At 40.7% G+C, this 15031-nt stretch overlaps 1 protein-coding gene and 1 pseudogene across 4 annotated transcripts in view; one reads left to right on the forward strand and one right to left on the reverse strand.

Moving 5' to 3' along the window:
• LYPLA1 (lysophospholipase 1) overlaps nucleotides 1-15031 on the reverse strand; it is a 49972-nt gene that overhangs the window by 20238 nt on the left and 14703 nt on the right. The gene's annotated exons all lie outside the window — the stretch shown is intronic.
• Nucleotides 211-4683, forward strand: LOC117079321 (annotated as a pseudogene).

Raw genomic sequence — 15031 nt, forward strand, 5'->3', positions numbered from 1 at the left:
AGGCTTCACCATGTTAGCCAGGATGGTCTTGATCTCCTGACCTTGTGATCCGCCCACCTTGGCCTCCCAAAGTGCTGGGATTACAGGCATGAGCCACTGTACCCGGCCTAAAAATACCTTTAAAATGTGGGCCCTCAATACTATTAAAACAACATCCTGAATCTAAAAACAACCCAACAGCTGTTATTTAAGTTTTATCTAGGGATAAAGATGATTTCTCAGATTTCTGAACAGCAATGTGTGCCCCTTCAGATACTTCCACAGGGCTTCACAACTTCCAAAATATAGATATATTTTAAAAATATCTTTATACAATGTGTTTATAAAGTAGGCAAGACAAATAATATAACTAACATTTTATATAAAGAAACAAAGCCTCGGCTGGGTGCAGTGGCTCACGCCTGTAATCCTAGCACTCTGGGAGGGCGAGGCAGGCAGATCATTTGAAGTCAGGAGTTTGACACCAGCCTGCCCAACATAGTGAAACCCTGTCTCTACTAAAAATACAAAAATTAGCCGGGCATGATGGCGTGTGCCTGTAATTCCAGCTACTCGGGAGGCTGAGGCAGGAGAATCGCTTGAACCCGGGAGGCAGAGGTTGTGGTGAGCCGAGACTGCACCAATGGGCAACAGAGGGAGACTCCATCTCAAAAAAAAAAAAAAGAAAAAGAAAAAAGCCTCAGATAAATAAACTAAATCAGTTGTCTAATATCTCTACATGCTTACTACACACTATTTAAAAACAGTAACTTTCACCCGGGCACAGTGGCTCATGCTTGAAATCCCAGCACTTTGGGAGACTGAAGCAGGCGGATCACTTGAGGTCAGGAATTCAAGACCAGCCCAGCCAACATGGTGAAATCCCGTCTCCACCAAAAATATGAAAACTAGCTAGGCATGGTGGTGCACGCCTGTAACCCCAGTTACTCAGGAGGCTGAGGCAGGAGAATCGCTTGAACGGGGAGACAGAGGTTGCAGTGAGCCGAGACTGCACCACTCCACTCCAGCCTGGGCAACAGAGTGAGACTCCATCTCAAAATAAATAAATAAGTAAATAAAATAAAAACAGTAACTTTGGCTGAGCATGGTGGCTCATGTCTATAATCCCAGCACTTTGAGAGGCTGAGGTAGGAGGACAGCTTGAGACCAGGAGTTCAAGACCAGCCTAAACAATATAGTGAGACCCACTCCACAGAAAACTTAAGAAAAAAAATGTTTTTAATCCAGCAACTTTAATATTATTTCTTCATGTGTACATGTTCACATACATACATGTTCAAAGCAGAATACAGAAAAATTGAAAAACTATAAATAATCAAATCCTTCTAGCCAAGAATAAACAGGTAATTTTCTGATACATTTCCTTCAGATTTTTCCCATGCATGTCAATTAAGGAATAGATGCACATTTTACAAAACTGGGATCATATTATACATACAGTTTCCTGCTTATATTTACATTTGGCCATATACTTGATGCTTTTTCCATATTATCTCTACTAAAGAATAAAGTACAAGTAATTTCAGCCTTTCTTATAGCAAACAGTCTAGATAAAAGTTAATTAATTTATTATTTCTTTGAGACAGAGTCTTGCTCTGTTGCCCAGGCTGGAGAGCAGTGGCACAATCTCGGTTCACTGCAAGCTCCGCCTCCCAGGTTCACACCATTCTCCTGCCTCAGCCTCCCAAGTAGCTGGGACTACATGCGCCCACCACCATGCCTGGCTAATTTTTTTTTTTGTATTTTTAGTAGAGATGGGGTTTCACCGTGTTAGCCAGGATGGTCTTGATCTCCTAACCTCGTGATCCGCCCGCCTCAGCCTCCCAAAGTGCTGGGATTACAGGCATGAGCCACTGTGCCCGGCCCCCTGATTAAATACTTTTCTATTAACTTTTTTTCTGTTTCAACCCACCTTCCCCAAAGTGTTAGAGACATATAAAAAGATTAATAACAATAGTATTAACTGCAACACTTACATAACATTAAGTATAACCAGGATATTGTATAGGTGGTTTGTGTGTATGCACATCTGTATATGTGTAAATAGCTATGTTAAAGACCTTTTTCTGAAAACTAAACAACATATCAAGAAATTAATGAAAATCTATATAAATGGAAGGATATCCCACTGTCACGGACTGGGAGATGTAATTTTTTTTTTTTTTTTTTTTTTGAGACAAAGTCTGGTTCTGTCACCCAGGCTCAGGCTGGAGTGCAGTGGCGCGATCTCGGCTCACTGCAACCTCTGCCTCCTGGGTTCACACCATTCTCCTGCCTCAGTCTCTCAAGTAGCTGGGACTACAGGCGCCCGCCACCACGTCTGGCTAATTTTTGGAATTTTTAGTAGGAACGAGGTTTCACCGTGTTCGCCAGGATGGTCTCGATCTCCTGACCTTGTGATTCGCCCGCCTCGGCCTCCCAAAGTGCTGGGATTACAGGCGTGAGCCACTGTGCCCAGCCGAGATGTAGTATTTTAAAGATGGCAGTACTCCTCAAATTGATCTATGGAGTCAATGCAATCTTTATCAGAATACCTATTGACTTTGCAGATATTAAAACCCAATCTAAAATTTGTATGGAAACTGAAGAGACCCAGAATAACAACAACAACAACAAAAAATCTTGAAAAAGAACAAAGTTAGAGGACTCACACTTCTCAATCTCAAAAATTCCTACCAAGTAACATTCAGAAAGACTAGTACTAGAGTACAGACAGACATATAAATCAACTGAAAATCCAGAAATAAAATATCACGTTTACTGTCAACTTACTTCTGAAACAAATCAACAGGGAAGGAATGGTCTTTCTAACAAATGTAGCTGGGACAAGTGGATATCCACACGTAATACAAAGAAGTTGGACTGCTACCTCATACCAATTGTAAACACTGACCAAAGACCTAAATGTAAGAGATAAAACTATAAAACTAGAAGAAAACATACATAAATCTTTGTGATCTCAGATCTGGCAATTTCTTAGATATAACACCAAAAGCACAACTGACAAGAAAAAAATAGATAAATTAGAAATCATCAAAAATAACTGCTGTGTTTCAAAGGACACTATTAAGAAAATGAAAAGACAACTTTCATTCTGCCTCCCGGGTTCATGCCATTCTTCTGCCTCAGCCTCCTGAGTAGCTGGGACTACAGGTGCCCGCCACCACACCTGGCTAATTTTTGGTATTTTTGATTGAGACGGGGTTTCACCGTGTTAGGCAGGATGGTCTCAATCTCCTGACCTTGTGATCCGCCCGCCCGCCTCCGCCTCCCAAAGTGCTGGGATTACAGGCAGAGCTTGCAGTGAGCTGAGGTCACGCCACTGCACTCCAGCCTGGGCAAGAGAGCGAGACTCCATCTCAAAAAAACAAACCAAAACAAAAAAAACCCCGAAAGACAATCTAGGAAATACCATGTTATTGACACAGGACTTGGCTAAGATTTCACGATGAAGGCACCAAAAGCAACTGCAACAAAAACAAAAATTGACAAATGAGATCTAATTAAACTAAGAAGCTACTGCACAGCAAAAGAAACTATCAACAGCGTAAACAAACATCCTGCAGATTGAAGAAAATATATGCAAACTATGCATCCAACAAAGGTCTAATATCCAGAATCTATAAGGAACTTAAATTTACAAGTAAAAAACAAACCACCTAGCTGTTCTGTGGTGTAGTCATTCTTTTATTCCTTTACTTTCTTAATAAACTTGCTTCCATTTTACTGTTAAAACAAACAAACAAACAACCCCACTGAAAAGTGGACAAAGAACATGAACAGACACTTTCCAAAAGAAGACAGGCTGGGCGTGGTCATGGCTCATGCCTGTAATCCCAGCACTTTGGGCAGCTGAGGCGGGCGGGTCACTTGAGGTCACGAGTTCGAGACTAACCTGGCCAACATAGTGAAACCCCGTCTCTACTAAAAATACAAAAAGTTAGCAGGTTGTGGTGGTGCGTGCCTATAGTCCCAGCGGCGCAGGAGAATTGCTTGAACCCAGGAGGTGGAGGATGCAGTGAACAGAGATCGCGCCACTGCACTCCAGCCTGGTGACAGAGCAAGACTGAATAAAAAACAAAAAGACATACATGCGGCCAACAAGCATATGAAAAAATACTCGAGATCATTAATCATTAGAGAAATGCAAATCAAAACCACGAGATACCATCTCACAGCAGGCAGAATGGCTATCGTTAAAAAGTCAAAAAAGGTCGTTAAGTGCTGGGCCATCAGGAACTTGCACATCCATCTCAGGGAGACCTGACCTTCAGAAATGACAGCATTCAGCCCCAGGAGGAGCCTGCAATTCGTCCTAGGTCTTCCCAACTTGTGCCGCCCATGGAGATACAGGACAGAAGGGAGCTGCTGTCTGAATGGTGGAACCTGCATGCTGGGGTCCTTTTGTGCCTGCCCCCTCCTACGGACGGAACTGTGAGCACGATGTGTGCAAAGAGAATTGTGGGTCTGTGCCCCATGACACCTGGCTGCCCAAGAAGTGTTCCATTTGTAAATGCTGGCACAGTCAGCTCCGCTGCTTTCCTCAGGCATTTATCTACCTGGCTGTGATGGCCTTGTGATGGATGAGCATCTCATGGCTTCCAGGACTCCAGAACTACCACTATGCACACTGCCACTTTTATGCTAGCTGGCATCTGCTTTTCTATATAAAGTTACTATTAATCCACATTGACCTATTTACAGAAATATGATTTTAGATATCATGCAAATTTCATGACCAGTAAAGGCTGCTGCTACAATGTCCTAACTGAAAGATGATCATTTGTTAGTTGCCTTAAAATAATGAATACATTTCCAAAATGATCTCTAACATTTCCTTATAATACCAACTACTTCTTACCTCTTTGCCCTGCCCTCCCAGAAAAAACTACTTCTTTTTTTCAAAAATCAGCCATATCTCCATTGTGCCCAAGTCCAGTGTTTCCTGATACATGTAATTCTACCAAACTCTTCTTAATATGTTATTTTAAACAACTGAATTATATCTTCAGATTATTAGAGACTAATCCTAATGTGGACCTTAGGATACAGTTTTGAGTAGAGTTGATCAAAATCAATTAAAATAGTCTCTTTAAAGGGACAGAAAGCAGCCGGGTGCGGTGGCTCATGCCTGTAATCTCAGCACTTTGGGAGGCCGAGGCAGCCGGATCATGAGGTCAGGAGATTGAGACGATCCTGGCTAACATGGTGAAACCCCGTTTCTACTAAAAATACAAAAAATTAGCTGGGTGTGGTGGCAGGCGCCTGTAGTCCCAGCTAACCCGGGAGGCGGAGCTTGCAGTGAGCCGAGATCTCACCACTGTACTCCAGCCTGGGCGACAGAGTCAGACTCATCTCAAAAAAAAAAAAAAAAAGCCTCTTTAAGGGGAGGAATGAGAGTGCTGAAGGAATGGAAGTCCATTTGCATGTGTGCAGGGAGAATGAGTAGGAAAGAGGAAGCAAATGGGAGAGGTTAGAAAACATAAAATGGGTTACTTGATTGGTGATTTGGTGGGTGTAGAGAAGCAAGTGAAAAGGCTAAATGGAAGGGCAAGTTTTCATCATCTATAGAAAGCTATGTAAGACAAGGACTCCCCTTTTTTTCCCAAAAGCATTGTAAAAAGAATGAAGTCTCCTTAGAAAAAAAAAAAATTATACTTTAATGTCCCTAACAAGATTGCTTAATAAATTGTTTCTTCCAAGTTCTGCAATTCTTTTAACTGTTGTAGAAGAGAAAATGTTCACAATATATTTAGTTGTAAACCAAGTGATAAAACTACATATTGTAAGACCCATTTTTAAAATTCATTGTATTACGTGTATGCACAGTAAAAATGGAAAATATACTGACCTAAAAAAAAAAAAGTCAAAAAATAACAGATGGTGGCAAGGTCGTAGAGAAAAGGGAATGCTTTTACACTGCTGGTGAGAATGTAAATTAGTTCAGCCATTGTGGAAAGCAGTGTGGCCATTTCTCAAAGAACTTAAAATTACCATTCGACCCAGTAATGAATGCCATTACTGGATATATACCCAAAGGAGTATAAATCGTTCTCCCATAAAGACACATGCATACGTAAGTTCATTGCATTGCTATACACAACAGCAAAGACATTATATCAACCTCAACATCCATCAGTGGCAAACGGGATAAAGAAGCTATATACACCATGGAATGTCATGCAGCCATTAACAAAAGAATGAGATCATGTACTTTGCAGAAACATGGATGGAACTGGAGGCCATTATCCTAAGCAAACTATCACAGGAACAGAAAACCAAGTACCACATGTTCTCACTTATAAGTAGGAGCTAAATAACAAGAACACATGCATACTAGAAGAGGAACAACAGACACTGGGGCCTACTTGAGGGTGGAGGGTGGGAGGAGGGAAAGGATCAGAAAAAATACCTATCAGGTACTATGTTTATTACCTGGGTGACAAAATTATCTGTAGATCAAACCCTCAAAACACGCAGTTTATCTTGCAGATGTACTCCTGAATCTAAATACAAGTTACAAAGTAAAAAATAAAAAAGTTGTCCAGGTGCGGTGGCTCAGGCCTGTAATCCTAGCACTTTGGGAGGCCAAGACGGACGGATCACTTGAGGTCAGGAGATAGAGACCAGCCTGGACAATATGGTGAAACCTCATCTCTACTAAAAAATAAATAAATATAAATAAAAATTAAAAAGTTAATTCTTCTGAAGATGAAAGGGATAAATTTATGAGATAATAAAGTGTATGTTCCAACTTTTAAAATAAAGACAGAATGTTACTGAAAAACTGTGAATTACACAACAGTAAGTAAATAAAAATTATGTTCAAACAGATAAACCTTACAAACATACTGGGCAAAAAGAACTGGACACAGAAGATATACATATAATAACATTTATCTGAAGGTCAAGAACAGGCAAACCTATGGTATAGTAATAGAAGTTGGAATAATGGTCATCTCTGGGATGGGAGGGTACTAACTGCAGGGGAATGAAAAATACTCCCGGGGAGCTGGAAATGTTCTCTATCTTCATCAGGTTGGTGGTTTCATGGGTGTAAGTAAAAATTTATCCAGCTAAACATTTAATTTTTTTTTTTTTGAGACAGTCTTACTTTGTCACCCAGGCAGGAGTGCAGTGGCACGATCTCAGCTCACTGAAACCTTTACCTCCTAGGTTCAAGCAATTCTCGTGCCTTAGCCTCCTGAGTAGCTGGGATTACAGGCATGCACCACCACACCTGAATAATTTTTTGTATTTTTAGTAGAGACTGGGGTTTCACTATGGTGGCCGGCCTGGTCTCGAACTCCTAACCTCAAGTGATCCGCATTCCTCAGCCTCCCAAAGTGCCGAGATTACAAGTGTGAGCCACTGCACCCAGCCCGGCTGAACATTTAAGGTTTGAATACTTGATTATATCATAATCCAATTTTCAAAATAATTTTCAAAGATAGCACAAATCCAACTCAAAAAAGTTCTTACACCAAACCAATTTGAGTTTAGAACTGTGTAACAGTTGCGAAGCAAAGCAACTGATAAATTCTCTGTTTTTTTTGAGACGGAGTCTCGCTTAGTCACCCAGGCTGGAGTGCAGTGGCACGATCTCGGCTCACTCCAAGCTCCGCCTCCCGGGTTCACGCCATTCGCCTGCCTCAGCCTCCCAGTAGCTAGGACTACAGGCGCCCGCCACCATGCCCGGCTAATTTTTTGTATTTTTTAGTAGAGACGGAGTTTCACCGTGTTAGCCAGGATGGTCTCAATCTCCTGACCTCGTGATCTACCCGCCTTGGCCTCCCAAAGTGCTGTTACAGGCGTGAGCCACCACGCCCGGCCGCAACTGATAAATTCTCTACCCATCAGACTCAACTACTAAAGTATACGTGGTCCCCAATTTACAATGGTTAGACTTAAGATTTTTCAACTTTACAATGGCACAAAAGCAAAACATATCAGTATGCTGCTCAACTTTTCAGTTTTGCCAGATGTAACCCCATTGTATACTCAGCTAAAGGTTACCAGATTTGGCTGTGTGTGGCCTTTTCTGGGCTACCTGCTGCTCACTGCTGATCTAGACTTGTGACTTTGGGATAAGCAGGAAGAGAGAGAGAAAGTTGAGGGAAATGAGCTGTTTGCCCTGAGGTAAGTCTGAAAACATTTGGGAAATCATTTTGAGACAAGATTATAGATTCTGTAGATGGAAAAACCTTTACCTATCTGCTAAGATAAATGCAAGTTATGAGCTATATCAATTGATTCAAATACAAATTACAGGTCTATACAAGTCCATGTTCAACAACCCCTTAATTTTTTTTTTTTTTTTTTGCTTTTTATGTTTAATACTTTGTTACAAGTTATTCACTTGAATTTGACATATTATTTCAATGTACGTATTTTCAGTGTTAACAGCCACTAAGTTTTCTTCTTTTTTTTGAGACAGAGTTTTGCTCTGTCGCCCAGGCTGGAGTACAGGGATGGCTCACTGCAACCTCCCACTCCCGAGTTCAAGCGATTCTCGTGCCTCAGCCTCTTGAGTAGCTGGGATACAGGTGCCCATCACCACGCCTGGCTAATTTTTCTTGTATTTTCAGTAGAGATGGGGTTTCACCATGTTGGCCAGGCTGGTCTTGAACTCCTGACCTCAAGTGATTCACCTACGTCAGCCGCCCAAAGTGCTGGGATTACAAGCATGAGCCACCGCGGCCCGGCCAGTTCTCTTGTCTTATAATTACAGTAGAATTAGGAATAAACTTAACAATATGTGTATAGTTACCTTTGCAAATAGATTTTAATGTGCATAATAAGCAGTATTTTACAGCAATAATAAATACCTGGCATATAGGCTACCATTCCTAGATCGTGGGCCCAGAGTAGACATTACCAAGCAATCAAGGCACTTTCTGTCACAGAGCCTTGACCAACAAAGGTATCCAAGCAGCATATAAGATAAAAAACTAGATTGGGTGCAGTGGCTCAAGCCTTTGATCCCAGCACTTTGGGAAGCTGAGTTGGGCGGATCATTTGAATCCAGGAGATCGAGACCAGCCTGGGCAATGTGGCAAAACCCCCATCTCTACTGAGAATACAAAATCAGCTGGGAGCGCTCCTGTAGTCTCAACTACTCGGGAGGCTGAGGTGGGAGGATCACTTGAGCCTGGGAGGCGGAGGGTGCAGTAGGCGGAGATCACACAACTGCACTCCAGCCTGGGCAACAGAGACCTCGCCTCCCCCTGAAATAAATAAATAGATAAATAAATAAATAAATGAAATATAAAACCTGTCTGTTATCTCTGCAAAAGATAACAGCATAACCACATTATAAAATGTTTTCCATGGTTATTGCCAATGTTTATTTTCTGTAAGCTATTTTCATTTCTATTTCAATTTCTAAGTATATCGTTACTTTATTTTCTATTTCAGGATTTGTGCTAATGACCTCAGGGATAACTAAATAAGCTTTAAACATTATAGTATTATTTCAGCTAATTATAGCTTTGGGAATAAATAGCCACTTAAAAAAAAAGTCACACTTATAAAATAATCTTCAGACTGGGTGTGGTCGCTCACGCCTGTAATCCCACCACTTTGGGAGGCTGAGGTGGGCGGATTACTTAAGCTTAGGAGTTCGAGACCAGCCTGAGCAACAATGGCGAAACCCTGTCTCTACAAAAATTAGCCAAGTGTGGTGGCACACGCCTGTAGTCCAAGCTACTCGGGAGAATGAGGTGGGAGTTGCACTGGGCCACGAGAGTACCATGCCACTGCACTCCAGCCTGGGCAACAAAGCAAGACTCTGTCTCAAAAAATAGTAATAACAATCTTCTACGTATTTATTAGAGTTTAAAATAAAATAAAGCTTCAATTATGTTCCTCAAAACATTACTACATATAATAAAAGCTTGACCTATATCATGGCTGGCTAAGGCAGATGACAGCCTTATTCCTTACAAAGTATATTGAGAAGTAAATATGTATGTAAATTGATGGTGACTATAGAAACAGAATTTAAAAATGCAATTTATTTATTTATTATGTTTTTTGAGATGGAGCCTCTCTCTGTTGCCCAGGCTGCAGTGCAGTGGGGTGATCTCGGCTCACTGCAACCTCCGCCTCCTGAGTAAAAGTGATTCTCCTGCCTCAGCCTCTCGAGTAGCTGTGCCACCATACTCGACTAATTTTTGTATTTTTAGTAGAGACAAAGTTTCACCATGTTGGCTAGACTGGTCTCAAACTCCTGACCTCAAGTGATCCGCCTGCCTTGGCCTCCCAAAGTGCTGGGATTATAGGCATAAGCCACTGCACCCGGCCAAAAACTTAAATTTAATACGGATATTAGAATTGTTATTAACACAATAAAACATTGGCTATTCTCTCCATACCAAAGAACTCTATAGCACTGGCTTTTTGAATACTTACAATCTTTTGCATGTATCAGACATTTGTCAAAGAATAAAAATGCTGGAGTTTACAGGGAAAAGTACAAGAGCTTTAAGGTATGGACTTTGTAGTTCAAAGGCCTTTTGCTGTACTCACGAGTTTCTAGCCCTGTCTGGAATAATAGGCTGTTGAAGAGTTGCCTCTCAATTATTCACCCCAAATATACAGACAATGCAACAATATTTCATAGTAAACTTTGACTATTCGTAGTTCTGCCCCATTTGTGCTCAAAATTGCAATTCTACAATTATTAATATTATTCATTTATATTTTGTGCTACTCCTGTGTTTATGCCTTAACCACACAGATCCTTGTTTTCCCTACTATATACACACAGTTTTTGGCCAGCAGCTCTAGTTCAATGAAAGAGCTCAAGAAAATGCCTTTTTTAAATAACAGAAGACATGCTGAAGAAAAAAAAAACACAACTAGGAGATTATTTTATTTTACTTTGAAACAGAGTCTCGCTCTGTCACCCAGGATGAAGTGCAGCCTGCAACCTCTTCACTGTAACGTTCGTATCCCAGATTTAAGCAATTCTCCTGCCTCAGCCTCCCGAGTAGCTGGGATTACAAGTGCGCTACCATGCCCACTTAATTTGTGTATTTTTAGTACAAACAGGGTTTCACCATGCTGGCCAGGCTGGTCTCAAACTCCTGACCTCGCGATCTGCCCACCTTGGCCTCCCAAAGTGCTGGCATTACAGGCATGCGCCACCGCACCTAGCCTTTCTTTTTTTTTTTTTGAGACAGAGTTCTGCTCTTGTTGCCCAGGCTGGAGTGCAATGGCGCAATCTTGGCTCACTGCAACCTCTGCCTCCCAGGTTCAAGTGATTCTCCTGCCTCAGCCTCCGAGTAGCTGGGATTACAGGCATGTGCCACCATACCCGGCCAATTTTTGTATTTTTAGTAGAGACGGTTTCGCCATGTTGGCCAGGCTGGTCCTGAACTCCTGACCTCAGGTGATCAGCCCGCCTCCACCTCCCAAAGTGCTGGGATTACAGGCGTGTGCCACTACATCTGAGGAGACAAATTTAAAAAACAAAATTCTACATGCATGAGAGATAAAGACTGAAATATAGACTGTGTCCTCAATGAACCTGAAGTCTTGTAGAAGAAACAAGATATAAACACGCCACCATACAAATCAAAATTTAAGCACTACAAACAAGTTACAAAGAATGTCAAAATGTGGAAGAGAAGGAAAAGATTAGTTTCAGCTATGAAAATCAAAAAGAATGTATAGAGCAGGAGCAGTAAGACAGAGGCCAGGTTTTCCCCACAACGCACACGCACATACATACACACCATAGTATGTTTTATTCCTTATTACAATTAGGGGAGAAAAGACAAAAGTAGAAAATGAAAAGCATTTGGAGTGGCGCAATCAACAACTAATCCTTTTTTAAAAACAGAAACAATCATTAACAGCTTAGCTCCTATTTAAGACTATATGTATCTACAGTTTTAGAATGTATTTTTTTTTGGTAGACAGGATCTCACTATGTTGCCCAGGCTGGTATCAAACTCCTGGCTTCAAGTGATCCTCCTGCCTTGGCTTTCCAAAGTGTTTGGATTACAGGCGTGAGCCATTGCACCTGCCCAGGATACACTTCTTCCACTTAAATCGCTGGAATTCTAATTTATCAAATATTCTTCTTTCTAAACATTTTGGCATTTCAATTTTTTTCACACAGATTTCTCATTGTACAGTCTTATAAATGAATGTTTGCAGACATCATTTTTTCCTTAGAAAAAATTCTTTAAAATGTTGTCACAAAAATCTTTTTAAAAATTAGGCCTTTGCATATATATTGTTAAATGAGGCTAGAAGAATATTTTAAAATCAGAGATAGAAATTGAAGACACCTCAGATAAAGTAGGTTAAGATCATATGGTGAAGAAATGCCTGCTGTGCTCTGTACTTGAATGTTACCAGGTAGTCTGTAAGAATCCACAGAAAAATCAAATGACAAATATTATCATCTTAGGAATATCACTCTAAGCAAATACAGCTCTAACTCTCATGCAAACTAAAAATAATGAAAAGCTCAATTTTTCATAGTATGAATATACAAACAGTTCCCAACTTATAATGGCTAAATTTACGATTTTTTTTATGATGAATTTATCATGATGCAGAACATTTGTATATCAAAAAATATTTAACAACAGGGGTCAATAATTGTTTTCTGCAAAGTACCAAAAGAGTCAACATTTTAGGCTTTACCAGCCAGAAGGTCTCTGTTGCAACTACTCAACTCTGCCACTCTGGGATGAAAATTAACTATAGACAACATGTAAACAAAAGGATGTGGTTCTGTTCCAACAAAACCTTATTTATACACAATAAAATCTGAGTTTCATATACTTTTCATGTGTCACCAAGTCTTAAGTTTTTTCCTAACCATTTACAAAAAGTAAAAACAAGTAGCAGCGAAAATGCATGGGATGTAGCAAAGGCAATGCTCAAATGGAAATGTATAGCTGTGGACATCTGTGTTTTAAAATAAAGATCTCAGGCTGGGCACGGTGGCTCACACCTGTAATCCCAGCACTTTGGGAGGCTGAGGTGGGCAGATCACCTGAGGTCAGGAGTCCAAGACTAGCCTGGCCAACGTGGTGAAACCCTTTTTCTACTAAAAATACAAAAACTAGCCTGGTGTGGCAGTGAATGCCTGTAATCCCAGCTACTTGGAAGCCTGAGGCAGAAGAATCACTTGAACCTCAAAGCGGAGGTTGAAGTGAGTCAAGATCGTGCCACTGCACTCCAGCCTCGGAGACAAAAAATAAAATAAATAAAAATAAAAATAAAGATCTCAAATTAACAACCTAATCTACCTGAAAACAACAACAACAAAAACATAATCCACAGTAAACAGAAAGAAGAAAATAATAAAAACAAGAGTGGAAATAAATGCAATAGAGGCCAGCGTGGTAGCTCACGCCTATATTCCCAGCACTTTGGGAAGCTGAGGTGGGTGGATCACTTGAGGTCAGGAGTTAGAGACCAGCCTGGCTAACATGGTGAAACGCCATCTCTACCCAAAATACAAAAACTAGCCGGGCGTGGTGGCACCTGCCTGTAGTCCCAGCTACTCAGGAGGCTGAGACAGGAGAATTGCTTGAACCTGTGAGACGGAGGTTGCAGTGAGCCAAGATTGAGCCACTGCACTCCAACCTGGGTGAAAGAGTGAGAGTCCATCTCAAAAAAAAGAGACTATCAACTAAAGCAAAACTTGGTTCTTTGAAAAGATCAACAAAAATGGTAAATCTTTAGGTAGATCAACCAAGTTGAAAAATAACAGAGAAGACTCAAATTATTACAATCAGGAATCAAAGAACAGACTACTACTAACTTGACACACAGAAAAGATTATAAGAGAATAGTATGAACAATTACATGGTAATAAATTAGATAACCTAGATTAAATAGACGAATTCCTAGAATGACACAAACTACCAAAAATGGATTCAAGAAGAAACAAAATCTAAATAGGCCTATAATAAGAAATTCAACCAGTAATCAAGTCTCACAGAGAAAAGCCCAGTACAACATGGCTTCAAAGTGAAGTCTACCAATCCGATGTTTAAAGAATCCTTCTCATTTCCCCTGCCCAAAAAAAGAAGGAACACTTACTCATTTAGAAGGCCATTATTACTCTGACGTCAAAACCAAAGGGTACGAGAAAAAAAAAATGACAGCCATGTGTGATGGCATAGCCAGGTGTGATGGCTCACGCCCATAATCCCAACACTTTAGGAGGCCGAAGTGGGGGGATTGCTTAAGCCCAGGAGTTCAAGAGCAGCCTAGGCAACATGGTAAGACCCCCATCTCCACAAAAAATAAGAAAATTAGCCAGGCATAGTGGTGTGCACCTGTGGTCCCAGATACTTGGAAGTATTGTTTGAGCCTGGAAGGTTGAGGTTACAGTGAGCTGTGTTCACTCCACTGCACTCCAGCTTGGGTGACAGAGCGAGACCCTGTCTCAAAATGAAAATGACAGATTATCTCACAGGAATATAAATACAAAATCCTAAAAACTACCAAACCAAATCTATCGACATTTAATTAGGATTATATACCATGACCAGGAGGGATTTTCCCTAGAATGCAAGGGCGGTTCAACATAAAAATTTAATACATATAATACACCATTTTACCGGAGATTGTAACCAGGGTAACTGGCAAGATAAATGGCATCCAGATTGGAAAGGAGGCAGTAAAATTCCCTCTCATGATCTTGTGAGCTGAGTATCTTATGATCTTATATACAGAAAATCCTAAGAAATCTACAAAAACATCCTAAGCGTTAATGAGGTCAGCAAGATCCCAGGATATAAAAAACTTATCAAAAGGGGATATTTCTATACACTAGCAATCAAAAATATAAAAATGTAATAAAGACAACAATTCCATTCATCATAGTATACAAAAGAATAAAATACTTAGAGGAATAATTTAACAAAATAAGTGAAAGACTTGTAATCTGGGCAGGGCATGGCAAGGCGTGCCTGTAATCTCAGCTACCCAGGAGGCCAAGGCAGAAGAATCGCTGGAACCCAGGAAGCAGAGGCTACAGTGAGCCAAGATTGCG

Source organism: Trachypithecus francoisi, unplaced genomic scaffold, assembly GCF_009764315.1.
Source record: "Trachypithecus francoisi isolate TF-2019V2 unplaced genomic scaffold, Tfra_2.0 Lachesis_group7, whole genome shotgun sequence".
NCBI lineage: Eukaryota > Metazoa > Chordata > Mammalia > Primates > Cercopithecidae > Trachypithecus > Trachypithecus francoisi.